This window comes from Mus musculus, chromosome 11 (assembly GCF_000001635.26).
Source record: "Mus musculus strain C57BL/6J chromosome 11, GRCm38.p6 C57BL/6J".
NCBI lineage: Eukaryota > Metazoa > Chordata > Mammalia > Rodentia > Muridae > Mus > Mus musculus.
This window is the reverse complement of record NC_000077.6, coordinates 114301736-114322408: the sequence shown is the minus strand read 5'-3', so window position 1 is coordinate 114322408 and position 20673 is coordinate 114301736. Positions and strand designations below refer to the sequence as shown.

Genomic DNA, 20673 nt, shown 5'->3' with positions numbered 1-20673 from the left:
GTGACAGGTATATGGCTGCAGATGTGGAGTGTGAAGGCTGTTGGGGAGGCAGAGGTAATAAGTTACAAACCGACATAATCCCATTTCTCACTGAACACAGCGTGAAACTTGCCAAAAGAGCCCCATCCCTCGGAACACAGCCTCCTCGGGGCCAGACACACGTTACACATTGAATTCAGCCTCTTGTGCTGTGTAGACCCCTCAGGGCTGTGCACTTGATCTCCTAGATACTCTAGGCTTAAGAGAGCTCTGTACCTGCGCTTTGTCGGCGTGAGACATCCAGGCTCCTGCCAGGTGCAGCGCTTCCGCTCTTCTCCAGGACCAGCGGAAGAGGGTTAATTGCTAAGTTTGTAACTCAGATTTCTGTTTAGCCTTCTATTCATTGTTAAATTGAGAGGGACCAGATGGGATACAAAATGTATTATTTCCCGAGTTTTTGACTTTCTGGTTAAAAAAAAAAAATCACTTGGCTTGTGAAATTCAAACACATTTATGAAAAATAGCAGATGCCTATTACATTGGACAATTAGCTTTGGGACTCAAAAGCTAATCAAAAGCATAGCTTTGACAGCAATTATTTGATCCTGCCTTCCCGAAGATATCTCGGATGCTCATTAGTCAGTACACGCACATTCTCCAGCACACACACGCTTGCGCGCGCACACACACACACACACACACACACACACACACACACACACAGAGTCTACAGGCAACAGACATTTGTGGCTTTGTTCATTTCCTGCAGTCTCTGTGCCATCAGCTCAAGGGAGTGAGAGAACAAAGATGCAGAGGCTCCTGGCCCAGGGGAGGCCTGGGAAGGAACACTGGAGAGAGCAGTTCTCAAAGGTGTCTGGTTGCCCGCAAGCAGTTCTTAAAAAGAAAATGGGGGTCAGATTCAATTGAGGAAGCCTCCGACAGACTCTCTGTGGCCCAGAACATACGTAGAATGTTCTTTTCCCTTCTCCTTGGACGTGCAGGGCTTCCAGATATGGAGTCTGCACGCCACCTCACTGGTTGTATTTCCTCTGTGGCTTTTCTTGACTCTGGACTGGAATGATCTTTCCATTGCAAATGGGAAAACCCCCAACATAAAAAGCTGAGACTTAGGGAGTGCAGTCCTCAGAGCATCAGAGCTGTTCATCACCCACATCCGATCATATGTGACGACCTGCAAACCCCTGCCTCCCACCCCAAGATCAAGCCCATAGGTGTTCCTTCATACTAAGAGGGAATGGGAAGGTTGGGAGCCCTCCTGTGAGATTCCAGCCAGTCCCTCCTTCATCCCTACCTCCAAGCCATACATACCTCTGCTCATGAGGTGCTAACATAGACAGAAGGTGGAAGGATAACTGAAGGGGGCTCCATCTTTGCAGCTACAGAGAAATTGTCATCCATTTAGGGATGGGACTTTCTGATAAGACACCCCCATCTTGGGCTCACACTTCTGTAAGCGGCCCAGAATTCACGTTTCTGTAAGGAAACCCAATAAACTTACTAGCTCGCTTAGCTAGATTTGGGTAGAAGTATTCCTTTTCCCCACTCAGGTAAAGTAGACATTTGTTTATGTCTCCCCAGGTAGAAATTACACAAGACCACAGTAGAAGTACTTTGGACCCTCGCTGGTCCTTTACCGTACTTTCTTTCCCTCTCAGTTCCTTACTCCCCAGAGGGACCCATGTGCTACGATGCCAGTTGCCATGATGTGCTGGCTGCTGCAGTGACAGGGACAGGAGTCATTTCAACTCCAGAATAAATTTGCCGCTGGGCCTGTCTCAGCCCAGTGACTACCGTCCCCCATAGAGATCCATATTGATTGTGGGTTAGGATGACTCAGTTGTAAGTCGGGAGCCCTCCCAGTCCAGAAGCCTTCAATGGCAGGTGGGTGGGTGGGGCGATTGTCTTTTGACTGCATTGGCAAATCCCTGCCAAGGGCTATTTTATATTCTGACTGTCCATAATGGGACTTAATTGTAATGATTTGGTATTGAATTCCCCTTAACAATCAGGGGGAATGGATCCTGACTGTTCGTAAATGTGTTTGCAAATAGTACTTGGATTAGACTCTGGTGAGCAACTTTGTCCTTAGCCAAAATCAAGGGTGCTCAGGGTGAGGGCAGAGAAAAGGGTCTTGGTCCCACCTGGCCTTAACTTTCTAGGCTGAAGCGGTTTGCACAGACCGCTGCTCTCTGCCCCAGAACCTACCTTTTACCGGCCTGTGGGAGAGCTGGATCTTGTGGGTGGTGTGCGATCGATAGGATCTGCTAATGCAGGTAAGAACTTAAGCCATGAGGGTTTAGCTGAGTAAATACCGTCGATATTTGTATGATGTAATATATAATAATGACTTTCCTAAACATAGTCACTGCTCCGAGCTCTGTGCCTGGATCTGGTCCTCATCGTCTTTGTTCCCAGAGGGGAACAAGAGAGTTTATTGGGCCTGGTTACAGAAAGCATGGGTGAGGGGTGATACCTGAAGAACTGTGGAGGATCCCAAAATGGGAAGTCTTCACTTAGCAAGAATGATGACTTCCCCAAAACCACATAGAAATCCTCTCAGTTACCTCTCCTGCCTCTACACTTCAGCACCCCTGAGCCCTCTAGGCCAGGAGCAGTGGCGGCCGAATTCCATACAAATATCTGGGAGGAGCTGCTGGAATCTCAGGTGAGGGTCCAATGATGCCCCTCCCAACTTCTCCAAGAAACTATCAACCCTCAACAAGCCAGGCTATGCTGGACTCTTAGGGTGACACCTGTTCTACAGGACAGGGTTCTACTGCAATGACTTGGCTCGCTTCCTGCTTCGGGACCCACACAGAGGCAGTTAGGAATTAGGCAGGGCTGAGGTTTCCTCTGAAGGCTCGATGGAGGAAGGATTCATTTCCAAGTCTACTTTTGGTGAGATTTGAGTCTTTTCCACCTGTCAGGTTGAGGGCCTCAGCTAGTCTATGGGGGCCAGGAAGTGGAATGTCATGGTTTGTATAGTCTTGGACCAGGGAGTGGCACCATTTGGAGGTGTGGACTTGTTGGAATAGGTATGACCTGGTTGGAATAGGTGTGTCACTGTGGGTTTGGGCTTAAAACCCTCTCCATTGTTGCCTGGGAAGTCAGTCTTCCACTAGCAGCCTTTGGATGAAGATGTAGAACTCTCAGCTCCTCCTGTGCCATGCCTGCCTGGATACTGCCATGCTCCCACCTTGATGATAATGGACTGAACCTCTGAACCTGTAAGGCAGCCCCAATTAAATGTTGTTTTTTATAAGACTTGCTTTGGCCATGGTGTCTGTTCATAGCAATAAAACCCTGACTAAGACAGAAGTTTGCAGATGAGTGATTGGATGAATCTCAGAAGAGACCTTGAACTTTGAACTTTTTTTTTTTCCAGGCACCAGTGTAAAGCAACGTCCTCCCAGCATGCCTCAGTCTTCTTTTCATTTCACCTCACAGAGAGATCACTCTGTGTAGTGATGCGGACATTAATTGAGCATCTATTATGAAGCCACACAGAGCCTTCTGTTAAAGAGAGAACATGTACACCTCTTGGCTTCCAAAGTGCTCAGAGGAGGAGGTAGAATACCGGTTTAGAATGTGGTCTGGAGGCGGGGCTACACAGAAGTCATTTTCCCTCACAGCCCTGATGTCATGAGTCACCAATGAGGTTAGCACAGGCTGCCCCAGAATTCAGGACTAAATTTGAGAGGGTAAGGTCTGTGGGATTTTTTTTCCTCCCCCAGTGGAAGATCATGTTTGAGCTGGCCCTGGAAGAATGATAAGGAATTGGGAAGGTGGTGGGTAAAGACAGGATGCTCAAAGAAGGCAGGCAACACAAACCACGAGGCCCAAACACACAGTACAGTACAGTACTCATTTGGAAGTGGGGTAACCTCAACAGGTGGAGGCTGCATGTGGGTGCTAGATGTGTTTCAGAGGCCAGTGTCAAAAGAAAAAGTGCTCTATCAAGAATACCTCGGGAAGACATACTGTATGATAGTACCAGGGAACAGACCAGGGGTCTCTGGGGCTGCTTCATTTTTTATACCAACCGACATGTTTGGGGGCTCCCCAAGACAGCCTTCAAATTCAGGAGGAACTCACAGAGCTCCGCAAATCCATTACTCTTTTAACAGTGATGGCTCGTGTCATGGAAGCTAGCGAAGGAAAGAGGCCTGCAAAAGTGGTTCCTCTGTGGTCCTTGCCCATCTGTGATCATTCCCCCAGTGGAACTGTGGGGCATGTGACACCCCAGTGGAGCTGTAGACTGCAGTGCGATGTTGTGACACTGCTGATTCAGAAACCCACCCCAGTGTGGAAGTCCAGAGCTCTTACCAGGGCTCAGCCACGAGGAGATGGTTGATTGCCTGTGTGGCTGACCCCGGTCTCCAGCTTCTCCAGGGGTCAAGTTGATGTCACTGAGCGCATTGCCCTCCATAAATCACATTGTTAGCATACTACGTCAGGTGTGTCCAAGACTCCAGGTAAAGAAAGACACCGTTATCAGGCAGGGCATTCCAAGGGCTCGGAGGTGGCTTCCCAGCAGCCACGGGCACATGACAAACTGCTCTTTGGCTAAAGTTAATCCATTACTGCTGTCGTAGCTATTTTCTCCTGGCTTGACATAAGTATTGCTATCTCCAAGCGGAACAGCCGTGATGACCCGAACGCTAGATCAGGCCTAATTAACATTCCATTGCAGAGGAAGTGGGGAGGCCCCTCGGGCTCCTGAGGCTTAGATACCCTCACGCACCCTCATGCAGAACGCCTCCCTAGTGCTGTCATGAGCCCCCTCTCTCCCCTTAGATTTGATTACTATTGTATAAGAGGTAAAGAGTTGACTCCGGTGAGACTTTCTGGTGATGTAGCTGTTTGAGAATCACCCGTGCTCCCCGAGAACAGTCATAATAAAGTCAATGGCTCACAGCAGGACTTTCTCTAGTCTGTCTTTGCTTGGGGTAAATAGACATTTCTCCATATCTCTGCAGTACATAACTGCACGTGGACAGCCTAGCTTCATCCCGGTACGTGCATCCCAGTGGGAAGCGTAGGCCAGTGCATGCCCACCACCACTCAACAAACAGACGATGGTGGGGTCAAAGGTAAAGGGGACAAAGTGTCAGCCGTTGCTGTGGGAAGTGACATCTCAGACCTCTGCCCAAGGGTCCCCTCTATTAGTGGGTCCTCACTGACGACTCTGTCTGGAATAGCAGCTGCCTAAGTGGCCGTAGTTCCACTTCCAGCCTACCTCTATGTGGCCCACCCTGCTGTGGTTACAGAAGCTGGTGGAGTGGTTGCTGTTACGGGTTCTCTGTCTCCTCCTGGGTAAGAACTGGCCATTGGAAGCGGAAGGGCGAGAGGAACCTTAGGTCAGAGTACTCATTTCTTTATCTGCTCTTTTCTTCCTTCTTCCATCTTTCCCTTCCTCCTCCCCTCCCTTCCACTCCTTCTATTCATGACAGAGTCTCAGCAGCCTAGCCTGACCTTGAACTCACCACGTAGCCAGAGGTGACCTTAAGCTTCCTGATCCTCCTGCCTCCATGACGTCTCACAGGCCGGGATCACAGGCATCCACACATTGACTATTTTACTGGATGCTACCCATCAAACCCAGAGTTGTGTGCATGATACCAGCTGAGCTGCATCCCCAGCTCTTGGCTATGTCTTCCTTTATTCTGGGCTGTTCCTTAAAGAGCAGCAGATGAGCTTGTGGGCTCTTTACTACAGCGCTCTCTTGGTTTTCAAAATGGCTGCTCCTTTGCCCTTTCATCCTAGGAGTAGGAGCCATCTCTCGAGGCCAGGGTGCCTGACTATCCCCAAACGAACCCTCTTGACCCAGTCCATACCTTTGTCCCTTTAACCAAATGCCCCCATGGCACCAGCTGTGGATGAGTGAGCTGTCTGCCTGTTGCTGACTGATGCACGTCCCTCGCCTCCCCCTCTGCCCCGCTTTATTGCTCTCTGAAGCACGGATCATTAACTTGGATGCTATTCCATATTTACTGGGCTACTGCTGTAGTGTGTCTCTCCCACTCACTGAAGGCAAATGCAAACAGAGGTTCTGTTTTATGAATAACAGTGTCCCCGGTGTTGGGACAGTGTATACACGACGCAGATGTTTGCCGAATGATACCTGATGGAACAGGAGCTGTGTGCCTGTCGGCACTCAGTCCTTCTGGCCTATGGTAACTTCTTGGCTCTGGAGGTCTCAGATAATACTGGACTCCAGGAGGACTGAAGTCTCCTGGCGGTGGAGGGTGGGGGTGGAGTGAAGAAGCGAGGGAGGTATTTTGTCGTCTGAGCCAGGCTCACATCTGAAAATGAAGCGCTTTCACCTTTATTAGCACGGAGAAGAATAATAGTCCATTCTCCAGGCTTCTAAATCTTACTCCATCATCGTTTCTAAGCAAAGGCGCTGAGCACAGCACAATGACAGGCCTAAGGCGGCTACATCATTCTTGGTGTCTGGTGCCTTTGCCAGCACCAGCCACCCGGCCAACCCAGGGGTGGGGGTGGGGATGGAGGTGGGCGGTGAGAACCCAAGGCTTTCCTCTTTATCTTGGGGGACATGCAAAGAGAAAGGAGAGGGTATTTAAGGAGAAGGACTGGCTGGCCCAGAGCTCTTAGGACTTGCAGCTTGTCCCAGCCTAACCCAGAAACGGTGATTCCTGGGTTCAAATCATGGCTAGAAAGGTACATTTTGTTTTAAAGGCCTCCCAAGGTCCATGTATTTTAAAATTATGTTTTATTTATTCAGTTAATACCTTGGGGGTGGGGTGAGCAGGCATGTGCCCTAGCATGCAGGTCAAGGTCAGAAGGTTGGTTCTCTTGCACCACCTGAGTCCCAGGGATCAGACTCAAGTCATCAGGCTTGGCACATTAACCCACTGAGTCATCTCTCTGGCCCCTGCCTGGGTGAACTCACGAGCACACCTGGGCCTGAGGCTGGCCTCTCTCACTTCTGTTTTCTCATTTATAAAAAACAGAGCTGTTTATGGCGAGGAATCACGGGACTGTTGCAAAGATTAAGTGAGTTAATACAGATGAAGTGGCCCCTAGTAAGTGCCGGAGCGCGCGTGGGCTGTGATTCATATTAATTGGGTGCTTTCTCTGCTTCATGCAGTAAGCAGGCAGAGCTTATCGTCCTGAAGAGCGGATGAAGACATCAATGCAGCCGGGTTAATCACCCTCGTCCAAGGTCATGCACCTTGCTGAGGACAGAGGTGTAACAGAAGCTTGGCTACCACACTGCACTGCTCCATGTGTCGAGACTCCGAGACCCCTGGCCTGTTGCTGACTGCCTACATTAACATTCCTTTGCCACCCATGCACCCACACCAGGGCTGGCCCCGGGCTATGGAGTAGGCTTGGGTCTCTGAAGAGGGCGCGGCGCAGCTGTCAGGGAGGGACTAAAGTAAGCCAAATACGGTGACTTGTGCCTGTCATCCAGCACTTGGGAGGCTGAGGCAGGAGGATTGAGGAGTCTAGGTCAGCTTGTGCTATATAATAAGACTCTGGCAAAGAAATTGAAAGGGAGGGAGGGGGAAAGGAAAGAGAGGGAGAGGAGGGGGAGGAGGGGAAGAGGAGAAAGAGGACAAGAGGAAGGAAGGAAGGAAGGAAGGAAGGAAGGAAGGGAGGGAGGGAGGGAGGGAGGGAGGAAGGAAAGAAAGAAAGGAAGAAGGGAGAGAGAGGGAGGAAGAAAGGTAAAAAAGAAATTAGAGGGGGAGGAAAGGAAGAAGGAAGGAAGGAAGGAAGGAAGGAAGGAAGGAAGGAAGGAAGGAAAGCAGTTTAAGCCAGGGAAGGAAGTGGAGAAGGAGGCTGAGGACCCATAGGCGCTGGGTACTCTGGGAGAACAATCCAGTATCCTTCCCTTCATCCCTCCCTCCTTCTCTCTTTCTCTCCCTCCTTCCTTCCCTTCTTCTTCTCCTCTTTCTCCTCCTCCCTCCCCTTTCTCTCCCCCTTCCTCCTTTCCAGTTCTTTTTGAGTCTCATTATGCAGTTCAAACTGACCTAGAACTCTCAATCCCCCTGCCTTGGTTTCCTGAGTGCTGGAGGACCTGCCCAACTCCCCTCAGCTTTAGGGCTCTGCCTGACCACTTCAGGAGTGGTGGCCTGGGGAGAGTGAAGGGGTTGAGTATTCCTGGAACAGGAATGTGGGGTGAGGGAGGGGCGGAGCACATCAGCACAGCTGGGCATGCTCCTCAGCAGACAGCGCTGTTCACATTGATCCAACTAATTTCCAGAAGCAAATTGATCCTGGCTTTCAACAACAGATGTAGGACAGCAGAGTCTAAGAGGGCTCTGCACGTGGTAGCCTGGGACAGCCGTGCTCTGGAGAGCTGAGCACAAGACGTCTGTGATTTCCTGAGGGCCAAGGCCACCTGCAGGGCCATCAGGACCCTGAGTGACATCTGGCAATGCTTATTCAGATGACCTTGGACTTCAGGTCTGGAAGGGCAAGGGAAGACCCAGGTAGTGACAGAGGCAGGGCCTGAGCAGTTGTTCTGCTGGGGAAAGATTGGGAACTGTCCAGGGAAGGCCAGATGTGCTGATTCGGAATGGGAGGAGCCAGACAGACAGCTCCGGGAGAGGCAGTGTCGGCGGTCGGTTGTCACCCGATAATTCTACCAAACAGCTTGGCCTCCTCTCTGAGAGGCCAGCCCTGGGGAATGGTCTGCCCCTTTGAGATAAGTCTATTCCCACAAAATGTCAAGACCATTTATTCACAGAGAAGGTAACATCTCCTTCCAGGAATTAACAGGAGGGCAGATATAAACTATGAGCGTGCATGCCCATATCCTAGTACTTAGGAGGTACAGGTAGGAGGGTCAGGAGTTCAAGGTCAGCCTTGGCTATGTACCAAGAAGGAGGTATGGAACTTATCCAAAATACTTCCAAATTTTCCAAACTGACAATAACCAAAAAAATAATACAAAGCGAACAAACAGAGTAAGGAGGCTAGGGAGACTAGACTCAGGAAATAAGAATATCTGCGGCGCAAGTGTAGACTTGAGTTCAAATCCCATCACCTGCATGAAAAGTTAAAGAATTTAGGTACAGCTGTGTGCACCTGTAACCCCAGTACGGTGAGAGGCGGGGCTTGCTGGCTCCCGGCTAAGCTCTAGTTTCAGTGAGAGACCCTGTCTCAAGGAACTAGGAGAAAGTGATAGATCAGGGCACCAGATGTCTTCCACTGTCTCTGTGTGTGTCTGAACATGTTTGTGCACGCATGCCCGCATAAATACAGGGTGACATTGAAAGCTCAATTGCCCCTATGTCTGCCGAAGAATGACGGCATCACCTATAGACACCCTCAGACTCTGCTCCTGGTTCTACCAGTTTGCAAAGGCTGAAAGGACATGGGCAGCGGCTCCACACCCACGGAGGTGAGGTGCCCCATCACTTGTGGGTACTGAGGTCTCAGGTATGGCATGTGCACCACGGTGCCCTGTACACAGAGGAGGACCAGCACCATGTCCCTTAAACCAGGGGAGGTGAGAGCTATTGCCCATCACATAAACCTCAATGAACTCAGCAGCCTGAGGTGGGCATTCGCTGTGGATAAAAATCTGTCTCCCTGCCAGTTTAAATTGTTCCTTAAAAAGCTAATGTATAATTTAGACCACAATTTGAGAATGGACCACTACTGGGCCATGGCAGCCACTCTCCCGCCGTGGGCAAAGGGGCCCTGGAGGAACTGCCTGAGTGGAGACATCCTTCTAGAACTGACTGGAGGGGCTTGCATTTCTGGGTGAGAGCAGGGCTGGCTTTTAAAAATGCAGATATAGAGGGTGTGATCAGGGTTTAGAGGGGCTTCCTGATAAGCCCTGCTTCCCAGTTCCCCTGGGGGAGCCTAATTTTAATTATTTTGTTTTTTAAAATTATTTTAATTTTAAATTTATGTTATATCCATGGTTACTTTGCCTTCATGCATGTACGCGCATCACACTTGTGCTGGGTCCCCGCGGAGACGAAAAGAGGGCATTGAGTCCCCTGGAACCGGAGGTACAGATGGTTGTGAGCCATGGTGTGGGTTCAGGGACCAACCCTGGCTCCTCTGGAAGAACAGCAGGTGCTCTTAAGCACTGAGCCATCTCTCCAGCCCTGTGAGAACCCAGGTCTGTAGGGAACATTCTGACAAAGGTGACGTCCCTGCTTCTGATCAGTTCTTGGGGTAGGACAGAACCAAGAGTGTCCCCTGGGAGGGAGTCTCTTGCCAGCCGATCAGTTACTGGTCTCACTGCGGTGACAAAATAATGCCTGACAGAGGGAACCTCAGGAAGAGACGTCTGTTGCGGGGCTCACAGTCCAAGAGCTTGCTCATCGTGGACGGGAAGGCGTGGCAACAGGTCTGGGAGGCAGCCGGTCACATCACATCCATAGTCAGGAAGCAGAGAGCGACAAACGCTGGGGTTCAGCTTGCTTTCGGCTTTCCTAAGTCAAGAGTCCACTCCATGAGGTGGTCCTGCCCACATTCAAGGTGGATTGTCCCTGCTCAGGAAAAACTTCCCTGGAAACATCCTCATGGACACACCCAGAGGTGTGTTTCCATGGTGACTGCAAAGATTGACTGACTTGAGTGGTCAAGGTGACTGTGAAGATTAACCCTCACAGCAGGGAATCTGAAAGCCCTGGGAGTGGGCCTTATTGGGAGCAGTTTGGGCACTGTCACTTCAATGTTACCATAGAGGGGTGCTGTCCCTTCAAGTTCTTGATTCCCTGAAACTTTGAGACATGTCCCAGGTTTAGAAACGGGATGTCCACAAATGAGCTTAGTTAAGGTAAGATGAAACTGGGCTAGGGTTAAACCCTGGATGCAGTATCTGGTGTCCCAAGAAGCAGGCAGAACACACAGAAGAGCCAGGTGACAGGCAGGACACACAGAAGAGCCAGGTGACAGCACAGGTAGACAGGAGTGATGCACCCACAGGCCATAAAGTTACAAGGTTCCCAGCAGCCACCAAAAGCCCTGGGACGCCATCAACCCCAGGGCTTCCAAGAGGACCCACCTCCACTGACACTTTGGTGTCTGACTTCCGGCACCCATACCTGTGACCTGCAAGGCAATCACTTCCTTTTTAAGCAACCTGGTTTGCAGTGATTTGTGACCCCAGCCCTGGAAAATGAATGCAGGCTCCAGGCCCCCATGGAGCCAACTCCAGAAGGGCTGAGCTGCCTGGGTTTCAGGTATGATTGGGCCACACTGTTCTAGAAACAGAGCTGGACTCTGGTATGGTGCCCCCCCCCATGTCTAACTTTCATCCCTTCTTTTGACAGCGCTGGAGACCTGGGGGGGGGGCTGTCATCAGCCATGTTGTACAGATGGAGGTACATAGGCATGTGGGGCTGGGACCCACCCAGGTCTGTCACATCATGATGACAGGGGCGTGGAAGTTCTCAGAGTCCCCTGGACTCAGAGCACAGAAGTGGGCAGCCGGTGGCTTCCTCTTCATCTTCATTAGCATCCCTATGTCTCCCTGCATGCACAAGACTGAGCAACCTCCCTCACCTTTGGCCGCCACATCGGGCTCCTCAGAGGTGGGTAATCTCACTGTTATCCCTTCTATATGGCATCGCACAGCCCCTGACTCTGGCCTGATACACACATATCTGCCTGTAGGGTACGGATAGCAGCCGGCAGACTGTAGCTGGCGGTGGGATTCTTGGCTGGTTGCTACTGATGCTCACAGTGTGTGTACTCATATGCACACGGCTGATCATAAAAGGAGCTAAAGTTTATTGTCTGAACCGTTTTGGGTATGGGAGGACAGAAAACAATGTCTGAATTCCAACAGTGAAAGATTTACCGGCTTTGTCAGTGCAGATAGAGGGGCTGGCTGGAATTATTGCAGCGGGGAAGAATTGTGTTTTAGGATCTGCCCCAGGTATTAATTTGTGGCAGGCTTATCCTGTCAGGAACACACAAGGCTCGTGGTGGAGAGAAGTAATACTTTAAAGGGCCTTCCCACCAATTGGACAGGAGCTGGGTGTCGGAGCTTGCGAGACAGCAGATCCCCTGAGCAAGGTTTTCCAATAAGCTGCAGATGAAAGGCACGTGACTGCCGAGAGTGTCTTCCGAGACTCTCGAGCCAGGTCTGTGCCTGTCTGTCGTACCAGCTCATAGACTGACCTCCTCCCAAAAGTTCAGAGTGACTCTGCCTGTCCACTCACACGGATCTGGCAGGCTGCAGGGTGCCAGGGGGTGGCCCTGACGGCACATGGCGTGAGGGGTTAAGACATCTCGGTTGTCCTCCCGGTTCCAGCTTTCTGGGTATCAGAGATGTCTGCCACATCCTGATTTTGCTGCATGCCAAATTCTTATTTTTGATGCTGCTGCTGCTGCCCCTACTGCTGTATCAAAAAAAAAGCCTAACAAAAGCAATTTGTGGACGGATGGGTTTAATTAAGCTCACACGGTTCCAGGGGATAGTCCATCATGGTGGAAAGGCACAACTGCAGGGGCATGACGAGGCTGGTCGCACCTCAGTCAGGGAGCAGGAAGATGGATGCTGGTGCACAGCTGACGATCTCCTTTTTATTCAGGGCAGGACTTCATTTCGTGGAATGGCGCCACTCACGTTTAGGGTAGTAGTTCTTTCCACTTGAATTAAACCAGTCTAGACAGTCACCCACAGGCATGCCCATTGGATCGTCCTTTGGGTGATTATAGACCCTGTCGAGATGGTAATCAATATTAACTTTCACAACAGCCGGAGCAAAACACTGGCTCTGAAAGTGTGCTACTTGTACCTTCCTTGTTCCCTGCTGTGAGGTTGCGCGTCACTGTGACCCCCAAGGTCCCATTGTGTGGCCAGGCCATTTCTTTATTTGCTGTCCTCCTCTGAGTGAGGCCTTTTGCAAGATGAAACACATAGCAGTCAATGGAGCTGGGTAGAAAAGAGACAGATGAGAAGCCCAGAGTCCCCGGAGTCCTGGGGGTCACCAGTCCCCAGTGTACCCAACCTATTTCCTGTCCTCATGCAGGCTGCAGCTGCCAGCAGAAACCAGCTGGAACAGGAGTGCAGCTTTGAGGGGTGGGGTGGGGGAACACATGGGGAAGAAGTACTGTCAATGGCCACTGGGGACAGGTGTAGGGGGTCACTCTAGTCCCTGCCAGGCTGGTCAGGCTGCATGGGCTGATGGGAGATTCTAGGTATTGAGCATCCTGGCTGATAAGGTATGTGCTGTTAGATGCGCCATGTAATTGGGGTACCTTTGAGTTAATTCCAAGGCCAGGGTTCACCGGATTTGCTCACAGGGGCTCAAAGTATACTTGGAGTCGCTCTCATCATCTCTCTTTACCTCCAAGAGGCTCCTATCAGGGCAGAGGCATTGTGGGGAAAGAATCAAGTCTGCCCCACTGCCTGGAGCCCCCAGGAGTGTTCCCCATGGGTGAATTGGCTTCTATCTAGTGCACCAAGGGCTTGATGGATGGGTAATAATAGAATGGCATGTTTGCTTGTCTGCCACTTACCTGAGCCACCATGGGATGTGCCATGGAGGAGTGTTCTGAGTGGGTTGCTGATATCAGGTCCTCCCTGAGATATTGTAGCCTGAGCAAGGCTAGGCCAGCTTCACGAATGGCAGACAATTGACTTGGGGCTCTGTAGAAAGGATGCGGCTCTAAATTGCGTGTTCTCTTGATTAAAATGAGTGCCTCTTTCCAATGGCCAAAGTGGAAGACCTGGAGTGGCCTAACCCCAGTCCCAGGCATCTATGGGGCCCTAGCAACTGCACAAAGCCAGCTTAACACCCTCTGAGGCAGCCAGGTCATTTGCTAACAGTGGGTCCTTAGGGGTACATACTTCTTCCTAGATGGCTTCCTGTGCCATGGTCCCCCATGGCTACCCAGGAGAAGAGGGAAGAGCCTTGACAGAGATGGATCAGACATATCTCCTCCTTTGAGTTTCTTCTGGGTCAAAAGGACAGCTCTGGACTGGGCATGGAGGAGCTGATGATGTATCTCCCACTGGGCAGGGCCTGGGTACAGAGGACTTAGGGATATATTTTTCATGGGCAGAGCCATAAACAGTAGCTGTAAAAGGCACAGAGGGTGCAGGTATCCTTCTGACCAAGAGTGATTTAAAACTGAAGGCACAATTTCCTCCCATTGATCAGCCATGGCAGAAGCATGCTTCCAGCCTAAGGTGGAGAAAAAGGGAATTTCTTTCAGGTCTCTACACTGTGGCTTCAGGACTGCACCCATTGGGGTCTCTGCAGGAAGCTCACCTGTGGTGCCTGAGCAAAGCTGTAAGCAGAGTCAGCCACCACAAAGACACTAAGGGACTTAAGGCAAAGACAGCATCCAGAGCACTCGTGTTGGAGCTGGGCAGATCATTCTCTTGGATTGAGTTTATGTTGGTGGATCCAAGGTTCAGAAACAGTCACCTGAACAGATCATAGGAGACTCCAAAACTTTGTTGTTGTTGTTGTTGTTGTTGTTGAAACCAGATGAATCTCATGTATTTTAGACTGGCCTCAAATTCAACATGTAGCAGAGAGGAACTTTGCATTTCTTAAACTCCATCAGTCTTTCTTAAGTACTGGGATTCCAGGCATTCGTTACCACACTGGGAGTCAAACCCAGGGCTTCATGTGCTAAGCAAGCACTCTGCTAACTGAACTACATTTCGGGCCCTCATTTTGTTTGGGTAGGGGTGGGAATTGAACCCAGGACCTTGCTCATGCTAGGCAAGTGTTCTACTGTCCAGCCATAGCCCACCCTCTCAAAACTCCCAGGCTTATTGCCCATAAAAGCTAGCACAACATAGCCACTGTGATCACATTTGGGGTGTGCTCAGCTAGAAGGACCCACAAGAGCCTGTGACCCTGTTCTTCAGAGGCTGTGAACTCAGGGGCTGCATAGAGACTCCATGCTGCTGTGGCAATGCCAGGAGGCCCTTGCCCTGCCCCTGCTGTGAGTCAGGGGGAGGATTCACAGATGTATTCACAGAGTGGTGCATGGTCAAGGGCTCCCTGAGGCCTGCACAGCTTGCTTCTGTCAGTTCCTCAGGGATGTCCCTCCAGGTGCTCTGTGCTTTCCTTTACGTTCTAGGAGAGCATCTGGGAGAGGCCCTGACACAGCACAGTGCCTGGCACATGAACAGGTGTGTAAGTGTGTGTGTGTGTGTATGTGTGTGTGTGTGTGTGTGTGTGTGTGTGTGTGTGTGTGTATGTGTGTGTGTGTGTGTGTGTAGTTTTATTTTTTGAGATAGGGTCCATGTAGCCCAGGTCTCACATACAAGGGCAACTTCTCACCACTTGAGAACTACCAAGACACAGAATTCTAAGACAAGTGGAATGAAGATCACTCACTTTGCCCAACTAACTTTGGATAAAGCACAGATTGTAAAGGAAGACCCTCTCGAAATAGGTCAGAACAGGCTTAGATGACCGAGAGGACAGTTACCCAGCAAGGTGACCTCCAGATGGAGGAAGGCATGCACGGAGGACCTGGAGCACAGAATGAGGTGTTTACGTGAGATGCAGAAATCACTAGGGAGCCACAGAGGATGCTAAGGAAGGGTCTGGTCTATCTGATTCACAGGGAAAATGGGAAGGACCCTGTTCCATATAGCTACTTCCTTTTCTCCTCCAATCTAAGCCACCTCCTGTGGCCGCAGTGCGGTTCCTTAACTCCATTCTGCTAATGGCTGCTTGGCTGTCTGCAAGCTTGCCTCCTCAATTTACCTTAGGCAGGGTTGTGGGTTCTCTTCCTCCTGAGTCCTTGGGTGAGGGAGGAATTCATACCTTTGTCTACAGGGGAACCCCAGTTCTTGCTTGCTGTGTGAATGGATGGATTGATAAATGGATGAGCGAATGAATGAGTGACTGAATGAATGTTACAGCCTTGGTCCTATCTTTGCACCCCCCAAATCTCCCTCTGTTCCGAGCCCAGAATGGTCTAGTTCGGTGTCTGCTTGAAGCAGCCGCCCCGCAGCCACCCTCCCTACCCAGCACCCCGTAGCTCAGTGGCCTCGTCCTCCACCTCTGTGAATGCTAATGGTCTGATATTTGCTTTCCCCTGCCCTTCATCCTAGCCTTTCCCCTCATCAAATCTGCACTGCAACAAATTATCCGCTTCCCCGTGACCTCCTTTTCCTGTCTGAAGTCATCACGTCCTAAACAGCTTCTCCTGGGCTGTGACCTCCCTCCTTCCCTCAGAGCCCGGTGGACCCCAGCCCTCTTCCGAATGGCCCCCCTGCCCTCGTCAGGTGCTCACGGGCCCCCAGTCTTGTCATTAGGGTACTCTTCATCTCCCTGGGAAGTCACCACCACCACCCACCATCACAATTAACTTCTTAAAAGGCTTTCTGTTTATAAAGCAGCATAAATACAGGTCCTGCCCCAGGACATCCCTTTAATGCACAATTATTCTGGTGTGGTGACAGAGATACTTGTGTCACAGTGGGACCTAGAGAGAGTTCCATTTTGTTGGCAATGGGATTTCAGAGCTTCCCATCGGGCCCAGCTGTCTGCAGATGGCATGGATGAGAACGGACTGCCTGTGACTGGAGACACCCAGGCATCAGGTGGCCTGGGGGACCCTTCCAGAGCCAACGGGGGATTATTGGAAATGACTTTGGAAAGAAATGGCAGATTGAGACTCTTTCAGAGGTAGAGGGGAAGCCAGTTGAGCTGCAGAACAGGCTTGGTGGAAATGACTGGAGCCAGGATGGGACTTAGTACAGCTTGCGCACAGAGGCAGACCTGGTCCTGCTGGGATGTGGGAAGGGACTGTGATCCCCACGTCTGGGGTGTGCTCAGCTAGAAGGGCCCACAAGAGCCTGTGACCCTGTTCTCCAGAGGCTGTGAACTCAGGGGCTGCATAGAGACTCCATGCTGTTGTGGCAATGCCAGGAGGCCCTCGCCCTGCCCCTGCTGTGAGTCAGGGGGAGAATTCACAGATGTGTTCACAGAGTTGTGGGTGGTCAGGGGCTCCCTGAGGCCTGCACAGCTTGCTTCTGTCAGTTCCTCAGGGATGTCCCTCCAGGTGCTCTGTGCTTTCCTTTACATTCTAGGAGAGCACCTGGGAGAGGCCCTGACACAGCACAGTGCCTGGCACATGAACAGGTGTGTAAGTGTGTGTGTATGTGCGCACGTGTGTGTGTGCGTGTGTGCAATTTTATTTTTGAGATAGGGTCTCATGTAGCCCAGGATGGCCTCAGTCTCACTATGCAGCTGGAGATGACCTTGAACATTCTAATCCATACTGATCCTCCTGCCTCTGCTCCTCTATGCTGGGATTACAGGTGTGCTATGCTGTGCCTGGTTAAAGGTGGAGCTAGAGATCCTACCAGCTAGACAAAATGTAGCCCACCAACTGAGCTGTGTCCTTGGCTGACTGTAATTTTTTTTTTCTCACTAAATAAAGTTAAACCGATTGCTTACATGCAGCGTAGGCAGATTGGATTTTCCAAAGACAATACTCATATGACCAAGGATTCTCTTCTCTTCTTTTCTCTTCTCTTCTCTTCTCTTCTCTTCTCTTCTCTTCTCTTCTCTTCTCTTTCCCTCTCCCTCTCCCTCTCCCTCTCCTCCCTCTCCCTCTCCCTCTCCCTCTCCCTCTCCCTCTCCCTCTCCCTCCCTCTCTCCCTCTCCCTCCCCTCCCCTCCCCTCCTCTCTTCTCTCTCTTTCCTCCCTCCCTCCCTCCCTCCCTCCCTCCCTCCCTCCCTCCCTTCCTTCCTTTCTTCCTCCCTCCCTCCCTCCCTCCCTCCCTCCCTCCCTCCCTTCCTTCCTTTTTCCAGTAACCATAACCATGTCACGTCCCAACCCTTTGATCCAGGGAGGACTTCTGACTACCTTGACTAACAGAGTACGTGAAGTGACTTTTAGATCAAGATTATAAAAACACAGGAGCTGGAGAAATGGCTCAGTGGTTAAGAGCAACAATTGCTCTTCCAGAGGTCCTGAGTTCAATTCCTAGCAACCACATGGTGGCTCACAACCATCTGTAATGGAATCCGATGTTCTCTTCTGGTGTGTCTGAAGACAGTGACAATGTACTCACATGGATAAAGTAAATAAATCTTTAAAAAAAAGTACTGGGAGTGTGTGTGTGTATATATATATATATATATATATATATTTTTTTTTTTTAAAGATTACAAAAACATTTTGTACTTTTGTCCAGCCTCCCTTCCCCGACCCCCACTTTCGGCCTCTAGTAACACAGCAACCATGCTCTTTGGAGTTTCAAAGGAACACACTCAGACCACTCCCTTAGGCGTTCCCGCTGAGGGCCTACTGGTGTGTCTGTTGATAACAGGTACCCATCATCAAACAGGGGTGTGCAAATGTCTCTAGATGATTCCAGCCTTGAACTGTTGAGTCACCCACAGCCTTCTAGTCTTCTGAGCCCTGGATGTCAGAGAACAGAGATGTGTTCCCACTGTAGCCGATCAGAATTCCTGACCTGCTGACCCTGTGTGATGGCCCTATATTAGAACAAGGAAGTCTTGTTCTAATCCACTGAGTTTGGGGCCCTGACTTGTTACCCAGTCATGGTAACACAGTCAGCATCCACATGGAGTCCTCAATGCCCTGCTTGCATCTCTGGCTTACCCACATGCCTCTGGCCAGAGTGCCGTCTCCCCGCCCACCCGTTAGTAGTTGCCACGGTAACAGGGTCTCCTGGCACAGGGGGGTGGGAACCGACTTTTCACGGAAGTGCCCGGGCAGCTTTTCTTGGAAGAGACAATTGGGTTTCAAGGCTCGTTCCCTATGAAGGGGCTGCAGTTCTGCTTTCAAGGTTTTATTTTGATACCAGTTTTCTAACAGGCCCAGCCTCACATGGAGCCTTACACAGAAGAGCAGACAGGCCAATGTGAGACATTCTGCCTCTTTGATGTTGGTTGTATTGGTTGCCCTGGTTTTCTTCCTTCCTTCCTTCCTTCCTTCCTTCCTTCCTTCCTTTCTTTCTTTCTTTCTTTCTTTCTGTCTGTCTGTCTGTCTGTCTTTCTTTCTTTCTGTCTTTCTTTCTTTCTTTCTTTCTTTCTTTCTTTCCGTTTTTCGAGACAGGGTTTCTCTGTATAGCCCTGGCTGTCCTGGAACTCACTCTGTAGACCAGACTGGCCTCGAACTCAGAAATCCACCTGCCTCTGCCTCCCAAGTGCTGGGATTAAAGGCATGCGCCACCACTGCCGAGCGGTTGCCCAGGTTTTCAATGGATGCTCAGACTTTGACCATAAGGGGTCCAGCCTCTAGTGTGAACAGGGAGGAGGCCTGAGACTGCGTGGGAGAAGGGGTCTCTCTTTCCTCCCACCACTTATAGAATACTAATGACACGCTAGGTCCCAGATCTAAGTAATTAACGACGTTCTGAACACATCGGCTTTCTGTACTATTTTCGTGTCTCCACTGAGGGTTATCTGAGGGTAATCAATCTAAATCATTATTCAGATTCTGTCTAATCATTTCTTTTTAGACCAGCATAGATAACAACAGCTGTCTCTAATACAGCCAAGAGGTGATCATTTTCCAGGGAAAGGACTGGTTCATTAATGCCAATCTTTCAAGAGGGCCCAGGATCCCCAGAGCCAGAACATCTGGCCTAATCATTGCCACAGTTCCCCCACCTTGAAACTTTCCACAGAGGAATTCCAAAGACAGGTTTGTCAAAGAAACTTGGGATTGGAGAGCTAGCTCAGAAGTTAAGAGTACTTGCTGCTCAATTATAACGATCAGAGTTTGGATTCCAGCACCCACATCAGGCAGTACACAAACACCTGTAACTCCATCTGTAAGCAATCCAGGTCCTTCTGCCTCCATGAGAATCTGTGAGCACACACATGCACACATGCTCATGCAGACACAGACACACAGGCACACACACACACACACACACACACACACACACACACACACACACACACAGCCACCTGCACATACAATCTCTACAAATAATAATAAATAAATCTCTACAAATACTAATAATCTATAAGAAGAAACAAATCTCAGGCTCTCTACCAAAGCATGGGACTTAGTGTCTGGCCCTCTGTGCCAGTTCTCAGAATATACTGTGTATGTTTCTTTGATCCTTACCTAGCCAGACCCTTTCACCCCCTTGGGCTTCAGTTCCCACCCTCCCCCAGTTGCTACTCTAAAGCCAGGTAAAGCAGCCCTCAGTTAATGGCTAGAGAGAAGGAGGGACTCGGTAGTCCCAGGTACAGGAGATGTGTCTCCATGTGCCACCTGAATATAGATGCTCTCGAGAGCATTGACCAGGTCTTCTGCTTCTCCCCTTTCCCAGGCTCACAGTGTGTGCTCAATAAATGCTTGCTGACCACATGAGTCAGGCGAAGGGCAACACTTCCCAGGCCCTGACAGCCTGGTGGTGGGAGCAGGTCATCCTACAATATGGATGCCTACTGGAGTTATTTAGGACCATGAATGACGCTAAGCAGCTAGGACTGAGAAATGTCCTCGTGAGAAGTCACATTAGACCTTGCCACCATCTACATAAGTGTGATGGATGGAAGCCCTGTTCACTGCAGGGGCAGCCAGGGCTCTAGAAATGGAAAAGATGACTTCAGGCCCCGGATTGAAGTTTGAGTGCAACTTGTAAAACCAAGGGAGTTCAAACATCAGCTTCACTGATGTCATTTAGGGCACCCGGGACACCAGGGACTTGGCATGCCCTCCTCCCAGACTCTGTAGCATCTTGTGCTTTCAGCTGCTTCTC

At 50.4% G+C, this 20673-nt stretch overlaps 1 long non-coding RNA gene across 2 annotated transcripts; it reads right to left on the bottom strand.

The window, feature by feature from the left end:
- Window positions 1–12382: 12382 nt before the first annotated feature.
- Gm31318 lies at window positions 12383–18587 on the bottom strand. 2 transcript variants are annotated; one of them, XR_389133.2, is made up of 4 exons: window positions 18555–18587; window positions 13465–13594; window positions 12741–12877; window positions 12383–12663 (listed from the first exon to the last, which is right to left on the bottom strand). It is a non-coding gene; the product is annotated as a predicted gene, 31318 (long non-coding RNA). The 2 variants fall into 2 exon arrangements; XR_389134.3 differs by lacking the exons at window positions 12383–12663; window positions 12741–12877 and adding an exon at window positions 13226–13305.
- Between the last annotated feature and the right edge of the window lie 2086 nt (window positions 18588–20673).